The following is a 10879-nucleotide window of genomic DNA, read 5'->3' on the forward strand; positions in this document are numbered from 1 at the left end:
TACTATATTATTTCTTACTCACAGTCTTTTAGTTATATCAACTTTGTTACATTTTAAATAATGTAACTTTAGGTAACTTATCACCAGTAAAAAACACTTAGTTGATGGAGAAATTGAAATAAAAAACCATCTACTAATGCTTTTGTACTTCAGTTGGCTGCCTACTGCTGAATTTATAATTAAACTGGCCTTATAGTCAGCTAATTAGTTTTCTCATTAAAACTGGTGACAGTCCTTGATTGTTCATTTTGTTTATTCTTAATATCATGTTCTTTATTATGTAAAGTTTTCTCTCATATAGGTGTTTATTAGAATGATTTCAACATATTCCAATCTTTCTCCTAGTCATGGTACCTATTTATCAGAGATGGTTTGATAATGTTAAGAACAGAAAGTTTCTACATGAACCTTCAGGTTTTAGTTTGCTAGGTCCTCTCAGGCATCTCAACCACATTATCTACAACTAAAAAATGAAAATTTGAGCACATCCCATGAATCAATTCATATATTTGTAAAGTGCCTCATCAGGAAGAAGTCAATGATGATAGGTAAAGAAATGAATGTTTATAAAAGATAGGAGTTGCTGACTTTTTATGTTATTACTTTCTCCAAATCACTTTACTAGATAGTATAAATGATAGCTAAGAAATATAATATTTAGTCCTTGCTATAGAGAATATGAAATATAAATGGGGATATAGGATATAGATATCAAAGGAGGTAACTACAAATGCATTAATTTTGCAGAGCTAGAGGATTAAATACAAGGCTTTTCGTATGGTAAGCAAATGCTTCACCTCTGAGCTATATATAAGTCCAAATATAGATACCAGTTTTTTCATCATGTAATCAACCAATATTAATTGAAGACAAAACTAGTACTAGGCTAGGAGTGATAGATAATACAATCAAACAGTAATAGAGACCATAGGAGATGTCATAAAGCAACATGAATGCTATACATTTCAGAGAAACAAAGTATGAGATGTCAACATTGTTTAGTTTTTTTTCAGCTAATATTTTAAAAACGCAATAAACTAGTGACTTCAAAACACTCTAAACTTATTTTCCACAAGGAAAGGAAGTCTAAGATCAAGATCTAAAAAGATTCACTGTCTGGTATGACCTACCTTCTTCTATAAACACCACATCAGGATGGGAGAAGCTTGTCTCACTGTAACCTTAAAGGCCACTAATCGGATTCTTGGTAGTAAGCAAATCACTTCCCAAATGCCTTAGTTCCTAAAAACCACCACATTAGGAGCTGTTTCAGGGAGACACTGAAACAATGCATCAATGACATTTTCTTTAAAAGCAAAACATAAACACAAGACTAGAATATAGACATAGTAACATAGATATCTGTATCTTTGCAAATGTATATGACCAGGAGTTTTCATGGTTCAACTCAAGCCTTAAAGAATGCACAGAAGCAAGAAAAGAAGATGCTTTAGATTAGATGTTATTGGATGTTATAGCATATAACACTATAAGAGGTACAAATGAAGATGTCTGGGAAAAGTCTGACTATGCCTATGAAAGGGGTAATAGAAAGGGATTGTGATGAATCAATGGAAGTGTTTGTATTACAAGTTAATAATTTGGGGCAACATGTTGTAAATGGAGCACACTTAAATGCTGTGGAATAATTCTCTTGTACACTGTAAAGATTTGTCACTCAAATTGGTTTAATAAAATGCAGATAGACCAGTAGCCAGGCAGGGTGACCAAGCTAAGAATGATGGGAAGGAGAAGAACAGAGAGAGGAGCTGCCAGCCAGATGCAGAGGGAGCAGGAGATGAATGTGTCATGCTAATAAAGGTACCACCACATGGTAAAGCATAAATAGAAATATGGATTAACTTAAAATGTAAGAGCTAGGTAGTAAAAAGCCTGAGCTATTGGCCAAGCATTTATAATTAATATAAGCCTCTGTTTGGTAATTTGGAAGGTAGTTTCCAGGTATTTGGGAACAGGCAATCAGGACAGGACACATTCATTTACACTTAAATAGACCAAACAGAAGAGCAAATTAAAGAAAATTGTGTTTTGTAAATTGAATCTGTCTATTGTATAAAACGTGGATTATGTTGAAAGGGTTGAAAAAATGTATTGAATGAATAATGTTGAGAGTGCTGACTGAAAAGACTACAGAATTTTTTCCATACTGGGCTAAACAAAGTATAAATAATGTAGTTCACGCTGGGCATTTAAGTGTTTTCACTGAATATAAATTTTATTTCAACACAAAAATAAAGATCAATTTTTTAAAAATTATGTATGTAGCAGAGGTAACAAAGAATGGTTCTCTTTCCTTCATGCCTCACAATAAATCCACCAATAAACCTAAGTGACTCTACCTTCCAAAGCTATCCTGAATCCAGCCCCCTCTCTCTATTATTATCACTTCCTTCCTAGTACAGATCAGTGCTGTTACTCAACTGGAACATTATAATGCCTGCCTAATTGTCCTTTGTCTTCTACCCCTAATCCCCCTGACACACACACACACACACACACACACACACACACACACACACACACACACGTTTTCTTGGTATAAGAATCAAATGCAGACCCATTACAATAGATGATGTCACTCGAGCTGAAAATCCCTCTGCCCTTATGCTACGGCCGGCCTGATTCTAATTTACGAAGCTCCCTGTGATCTGGCTTTTGTCTATCTCCACAACATCATTCCATACCCTTCCATGTCCCAAGTACTCCATCTTTTCTCTTCTTCTAGATTCCAAACTTATTCTCAGTACAGGGCTTTTGAGTGAGCTCTTCTTACTCTGGCTGGGCTATTTTTCCTGGGATGGTTCCTATGCTCTTTCTTATCACACAAATCTCTATTTGAATGCCCCCCATTAGAAGTAGACATTCTTCACATAAGAAAAGAAAGACATAAAAATAGTTTATTTAAATACAAATAAATACAAAGATCAACACTGACTGTTGCTCGCCAGAGAATTGAAATAGTATGGTGATAATATGACTACAAAGGCCATCCCAAAGCCCTGATAGGTTATCCTCCATCCCTCATGGCTATTACCATAGTTCACAGGGAACACTGTGGTGCAAAGAAAGCATGGCTTTGAAATGAAGGGGATTTGAATTGCACTTTTATCATGTCCCTGCTGTTTAACCATCTGCATCACTTAGCTCACGAGACTGTCCATATTAAAATGAAGATAATAATAACCTCTTCTTCATACAGCTTTTGGCAAGAGTTGCATAGCAGCCTATGCATTTTTCCTGGTGATTGGAGCTTCTTAACAAGAAGTTTAGAGATAAGGTCTCCTGTAACCCAGGCTGATGTCAATTTACTATATAGCTAAGGATGACTTTGAACTCCTAATCCTCCTGCCTTAATTTCATGAAGTCTGGGTTTACAGGTGTATGCTACCACTCCCAGTTTATGTAGTCTGGGGGAATCAAACCTAGGGCTTCTTGTATGCTAGGCAAACAATCTACCAACTGAGTTATATGTTCAACCCTAACAGTTATTTTTAACCTAAGTGTAATGAAGTTTATTAAATGTTAGCTATTATGATCAAGCTAAAAGTACTAGTGACTAAATGAATGAGCTGAGGAATTAACATTTTTAATGGTAATAAGGATGTTTAGCACACATAGATACCAAATGAAAATTTTGTCCATGTCAAGAAAATCATCATACAAATATTCATGGCATTGGCTAGCTTACTTGCTGTTAGGTAATGCAGAGTTTCAGATGTGGTGCTATCTCTTTCTACTATTTTTTAGATTCAGTTTGCCAGGTCATCCAAATTATCATGAAGGGAGTTTCATTAAACACAGCTTATATTTGTTCACTGGAGTCTGAGAGATTGCACTCCATTTTCAATTGCTGAGTCGATTCTTTTAGACAAATCTCAAACCATTGTATGAACTCAAAGACAGTAAAAGGCAACAGACCTCCTTCTTTGCTTTGTCTCCACCTGTAGAATAAAGTTAATGAGACATTGCAGCCTGCCAGAAGGCAGGCTTTGTCAAACGGTGTTGGATATAAGTAGGAAATGGCAACCCTTTGTCTTAAACATGTGTCACATTTATGCATTTTTGAATCAGTGCCAGTTCCTGAATTGTCTGGGAGAGGTCTGTAAGTTTGCATTTATTCTAGCGAATTCAGGCATCTGCCATGGCCAAAACTATGGCCCTGGGCAGAAGAACTGAAGACATTGCCCTTGGCATGAATCTCACAGTTGTCCTAGATTATTATAATATATACAATATTAAAAGCTAAAGTCTGTTGGGATTTCTTCCCTTATATTTGTTAATTACTACAAGTTTAATGGCTTTTCCAGATATGACTTTCTGTTTATATTTCCATTAAGGGCTTATTGTGCTAAAGATGCTTTCTTAGCAGCGCATGATGACTCATGCCTAGTCTCAGCACTCAGGACAGACACAGGAAGACCACATTGTGTTCAAGGCCAATCTGGGCTATAATAGGCTAGTATAGGCTACAGAGTAAAAAATTACCTCAAAAAAGAGAATGCTTTTTATAATACTAATGAGGATTTTAACATAAGGTGGTTATTATTTATTTAAAGAGCGAATTTTAAAAAAAAAACAGAATTCTGTATAATTGTACAAGTTGTTGGATAACTTGAATTTCTAATGATCAAAAAGAAATTGAATACCTGATTTTTTTAACTGAGTTTCCTTTACAATAAAAAAGTGAAAGTATTACTTAAAAGATAGAATTTGTTGATAGTGAAAATTATGTTGTTGCATTTTCCTTTTTTTCAATGATATTTCATAGAATGCTTTTCTGAATGTCTTTTTTCCTAAGAAAGAGACTCTGTCCTTGAGGCAAAACCTCAGCAAATGTTCAAAAATGAAAAAAAAAAGCATTTGCAACAGAAATAATATTTAAAGTTTGTAAATTACAACAGGATTAATTCAACACTCATGAGTATTGCTGTGAAAATCTGAATATGAACAATTCAATTAATGCCACTTTACAGCTGACTGTGAGGACACATTTGGCATGTTTTGACTTTGAAAGTGTCAATCTAAATCCTAAATTTTTATAATATTCATCAGAGCAGTTAAAAATGATGATTAAAATAAGCTCTATCTGGAGTGTTACCATCACCCCATTTCAATAAAAGATAAACTGCACGTTATTTTCTGTCACATGCCAGGTCCTCCGCCAAATATGTTACATGTCTCAGTGACACCATCAGCCCTTCACAAGGGTAAGTAGTCTCTTTTATTCAGAGATACACAGTGCTTATTCCTATGTCTGCCACATTATAGGGCTTTAATAGACATTCCTTGAATTGAATGGATTTTTACCAGTGAGGCAAAGAGAAAATGTTATGTATTTGAGTAGATTCCTATTTTGCTTTCATGTACTACTGAATAGCAGATTGTCCAAGGGGAAAAAAGTATCTGCTTTCTTCCAGATGGTCCAATAACAGCCAACAATTTTACTTGGCTTTTAAACTTAAGTCTGTGAACTGGCTGGAGCCAGACCTTAAGATGCAGTCTACTACCCACTGAAGAACAAGAAACAAAGAACGGGGTGGGAGTCCCAGTCTCACCCATTCATATTTAATATGCTGTCTCTGTCTAGCTTGAAGAAGCCAAAGAAAAGAGGTAAACAAGCCTGTCTACATTTGAATGACAGTCTTCCTATGTGTTCAGACTGGAGGGAAAAATAAGTACTTAGTAAGTTCAGAGGTCTCAGACATTGAGGGCTTAGCACTTCCCTGCTCATTCAGTAAAGGAATACATGCCTTCCCTTCATACATGCCTCAGGAGACCTAAATACAGACAATACTTGCCACGACGGGTTCTGATTCTCTTCAGAGACTATTCATGCTATCTTTGGTGCCGGAGTCTAAACTGTCTTTTGAGTCCCCACTGTGCTATTTGTCCCTCTGTCTGTCTATCCATGGCATTAATAACTCTTCCAATAAACTCCCCAGTCTCCAGTTAAAAATATTACAAGTACATATTGGATTAAGAGGGGCAAAAAGAACAAGATCATGAGTCCAGAAAAAGAAGAGTCAAAGATCGGTTCAGACCGTGTTTTTCTTTTCAGCCCTTCTTCTCCCCGACTCACAACAGCACTCATCTTTTATTATTTACCACAAATGCCATGTATTTCTGAACTATATTCTAAAACTGGATAGCTGATCTATGACTGAATGACAATCATAAAACTTAAGATGACTTTTTGTGAAATATTTCATCTTAAAAGCCATTTACGGAAAGTAAAATTCCACAGCTGAATTTTACTATAAAATTTTCTTGTTAATAGTTCCCATCACATAATATACTCCTTATCTTGTTTTGGAAAACCATTGATTTTTAGTAATACTGCTTAACATGAGACCTATCATCTTAAAAATTTTAAGTGCACATTAACAGTTTTGCTGACTATAAGCACAATATTGTGAAACAGACTCACAACTTATGCATCTTGCTTAAAGAACATTTTATCATTGATTAGTAACTCCTTTTTCCCCCACTTGTCCCAGCCCTAGTATTCGTTCTACTCTGATGATGTAGTTTGGATTGTTTAGTATACTATACACTAGTGAAATCACATGGACAATTTGGATTTTATGTCCTGTAACTTAGTGTAGTCACAATGCAGTTGTTTCCTCCAAGTTTTTACTTCTCTTAGCATAACAACACTGTGGTTCAATCATATTGTTTCGCGTTGCAGGCACTCCAATGTATTTCATTTTTCACATTATATTTTATATTTTTTCATTCTTTCATCCATTAATGGGCACCTAGGTGGTTTTCATATCTCAGCTATTGTAAGCAATGCTTCAGGGAATTTGGGAGTGGTACTCTTTCTTCAGTGTCCTATGGAAATCTTTTGGGTCAGCGCCTGGAAGTGGGAATTCTGGATCATATGGCAATGCTATTTTTGAGGATTTTCCATACTATTTTCCACAGCAGCTTCACCAGTTTGCATTGTACCCAAAATATGCAATGGTTAAAGTCTCTCTGTAACCCTACCATCATTGTTCTCTTTTGCTTTTTTAAAAAATAATAGTCAGCCTAACAAATATGAGGTGATATTTCATTGCGAGCCTGATTTGCATTTCCCTGATGATGAATGACATTGAACATTTTCTCATCTGTCTGCAGGATTATTTTTCATAGGCCTAAAGGAAGGAATTTGAATACACATACCACACACAAAAAATTGAAAGATGTTTCCAAAGAGAAATCAAACAAACAAACAGTTGAAAACAATCACTCTTAAATATCCTATTCTCTATCATTGTATCTTTAGCGTTTTCAACAATTGTATTCTCCTTTGAGTACATACCAGGAAATACTCATACAGAATATTTTAGTTACCCTAAAACTGTGCCACACTGCTCCTTCTCCCCACAACACCTGACATTTTCTAAGATGGAAACAGTTGCAATAGTTTAGTATAAACCTTTGTAGATTGGCCTTCTCTAACTTGATAATACATATTTAAGACTCCTCCATATCTCTCTTCACTAGACAGCTCATTTCCTCTTAAGTCTGAACACTTTGTCCAGACATATCAGGTATTTTTCCATCCACTAAGGGTATTCTGACAACTTCCAAGTTCAGGCAATGCTTAAAGCAACTGCTGTAAACACTTGTGTGCAGATTCCGTCATGTGCAATGGCTTTCATGTTCTTTGAGTAAACAACAAGAAAAACAATTTCTGAATCACATGGAAAGCATGTGTTTAGTTTGTGAGAGTCACTGTTTCTCTGTAGTTCTGTCAGCATTCTGTGCTGTTAGTGTTTTGGCATCTTGTTCTAATTAACATTTCCCCGTGATATATAATCTGGAGCATCTTTTCTTATTCTTGTTTGCCATCATCTATTACCTCTGGTGAGGTTTCTGTTAAGTTCTTTAAAAAAGAAAATGGACTTTGTCTTGATGATACTTTTTACTTCATTTATAGAGATTTACTCAGGAGCCATCAGCCTGCTTAGAAAGAATTAGAGTAGGGAAAGTCTTCCAAGGAGAGTTCCATGTTACCACTATATTTTCAGTCATATTGTGTGTATGAATTGAAGAGAAAATTACAGATTCTAGTACAGTTTTTTTTCTGAATTTTAATAGTAGAAAAACCACATATCTATTCAATGGATGATGCAATGCTTTGTAAGAAGGGAACTTCTGTGGGTAATTTTTAGAAATATTTTGAGTTTAATAATGCTATTATAAGTTGACTTTAAAAACAGCTGAAGTCTTGTGAAAATAATCCTTCTGTACACTATGAATAGGTATGACTCTCACTGGTTAATAAAGAACTGACTGGTTGGTAGCCAGCAAGGAGATTGGCAAAACAACTAAACTACGGATGCTGGATGAAGAAGGTGGAGCCAGAGGAGTAGCAAGCAGACACAGAGAGAAGCAAGATGGGCATGCTGTACATGTCAAAGCATAGATAAGAAATATGGTTAATTTAAATGTAAGAGTTAGATTAGTAACAAGCCCGAGCTATTGGCTGATCATTTATATTAATATTAAGCTCAGCGTGTTTATTTAGACAGAAACTTTCCTCCTACACTGACGAGTGTTCCTATTACATTCAGCTATCTTAATTCAATATAGGTCTTTAAAGTAGTTAAAATACTAAACTGTAATACAGTTTTCTGAAAGGTGTGTGTGTGGTGTTTGTACATGTGGTTGCCAGTGCCTGTGTAGGCCAGAAGGGGCATCAGATCCCTGGAGTTGAAGTTGAAGGTAGTTGTGAGCTGTTGGCTGTGTAGTCTGGTAACTTGGTTGAACTCTGGTCTTCTACAAGAGCAGCAAGTACTCTTAACTGCTGAGACATTTCTCTAGCCCCACAATGTAGAGCCAGAACTAGTTCTGCCACACTGTAAGATACAAAAAAAAAAAAAAAAAAAAAAAAAAAAAAAAAAAAAAAAAATGCAAAATATTGAATGGACTTTACATATAGGAAGTGCTGTCTATAGTAAGTGAAAGTAATATTCTTCTTATATTAAGTAGTTGCATGTCACAATGACCAGGTTATCTTCAAGAAAAAAATTCTTAGCAACCGAACTATTTATAAAACCTTAATTTACTGATAAACATTATAATGATGAAAACTTTACAAGCAAATCAGTAAGTCTTGAAGATGACATAATATTCCTCAAACTAATAGTGTTGCTTGACATTTTAAAAGCAGAAGTAGGAAAAAGCCAAATATAGATAAAACTGAAATATAGTTTTAAAATCAAGTTTTCCCAGTAAGGAAATCTGTTTTTATGAAGAAGAAATCTGATGGTGAATAAGGTATCTGGTATTTTTTATTGCTCTCCCATAGTAAGATAAGACCTTGAAGTCAGTATTGGCTCTAAAGTCATAGTGACTCTGATGTCAAAATAGCTTTGAACTAAAATTCTATATGATGCCCTGCTACCTAATTTATTTCAAAGCACTATTCAAAATAACTGATATGTAAAAAAAATTCAATCAAATCCAATACTTTTATGCACTTTAGCCACATTCTCTTAATTGGAATTTTTCCATAAGAACCAATAGAATTATAATATCAAAGATAGATTAGCTACACTTAGCTATTATTAAACTAAGAAAAATGTTACTCTCTTCTGATAGTTATTTTTTGTTGGATACATCCATAGTCATTTGGGTACTAACTCTCTGACCTTAACTCCTCACCAGACAAAGGCCATTACAGAAAGCCAAGTCAATGAAAATGTAAAGAACAACTGGCTATAGGATTGCAAGTCTAGTTGTTACATTAAAAACACAACCCCTACATCTCAGGTTCAGGGAATATCACAGAAGGGAGAGGGAGGGATTGTAAGGGCCAGAGGACCAAGAAGTCTGTAGCCAGATTGTGTCTTCTAGATATGACAGGAAGCTATACCCATGAAGTCTCAACAACATGGCTGTCTAAACAAGACTGGAACAGTGAGTGACAACACCAATTGACATGCAATGTGGATGGGAAAATATCAAAGGGCTCCACACCTAGGTGAAGAGATACAGGCCATCAATGACTGCTGAGAGAGGAAGAATTTAGGCCTCTCCAGCAATGAACCCCTTTTTGTTATCCAATACCACTTGATCATCCCTAAAAATATATATACACAAGTGTCATTACATGGACTCAGCAGGATGCATTTATATAATTATTCCTCTCTCTCTCTCTCTCTCTCTCTCTCTCTTTCTCTCTCTTCCTCTTCTCTTCTCTCTCTGTGTGTGTGTGTGTGTGTGTGTGTGTGTGCGCGCGCATGCGCATGCTCACGCATGTGCGTGTGCTCGTACATATGTGTGTAAAACAATAAATAAAGAAAAAGAATAGTTACCTGGAATGGAAGATATCATGAACACAAAGGTGGTTTTCCCAGGGTAAGTTGATGCATTGCATTCCAGATGTGCTGAGCCCAAGCTATGATTTCCCTAAATGCTAGAAAATAGACTGCATGATTTGTGGTAGTGGGAGGCTGTGTTCCCACTTTGCCCTATTAAATAGAAGAGATTAAAGATATTAAGTCCTATGCAACAAGAGAGAAACTCGGACCTGATAGCTGAAACGCCTTAGTCAACTACCTAGGGATAGTATTGGTATTGACATGAGTCTTGGAAGAAAACCTACAACCATCATTTACTAAACCAAGCAACAATCCCTGACTATATTCTAAATATTTTGTTTTCAACCATCTCTTGCAACAGAGGATATTACATAAAACCACAACCAATCAAAAGGCAGAGTTGTAGATCCAAGTCGCAATGGATATATCTAAAACTCACTCCTTCACCTAAGGCTAAGGGAATGTTGCAGAAGAGAGGCAGAAGATCAGAGGTTAGCTGTGAGACTGTCTTTCTAGTAGTCAGAAGCCACACCCCCACAAAG

The 10879-nt window shown here is 35.7% G+C and overlaps 1 non-coding gene across 1 annotated transcript; it reads left to right on the forward strand.

Annotated features, from left to right (window-relative positions):
- Nucleotides 1-10323: 10323 nt before the first annotated feature.
- Nucleotides 10324-10490, forward strand: LOC114693417. The gene has a single exon (XR_003734541.1). It is a non-coding gene; the product is annotated as a U1 spliceosomal RNA (small nuclear RNA).
- The last annotated feature ends 389 nt before the right edge of the window (nucleotides 10491-10879 follow it).

The sequence above is a fragment of the Peromyscus leucopus genome, unplaced genomic scaffold, assembly GCF_004664715.2.
Source record: "Peromyscus leucopus breed LL Stock unplaced genomic scaffold, UCI_PerLeu_2.1 scaffold_226, whole genome shotgun sequence".
Classification (NCBI taxonomy): domain Eukaryota; kingdom Metazoa; phylum Chordata; class Mammalia; order Rodentia; family Cricetidae; genus Peromyscus; species Peromyscus leucopus.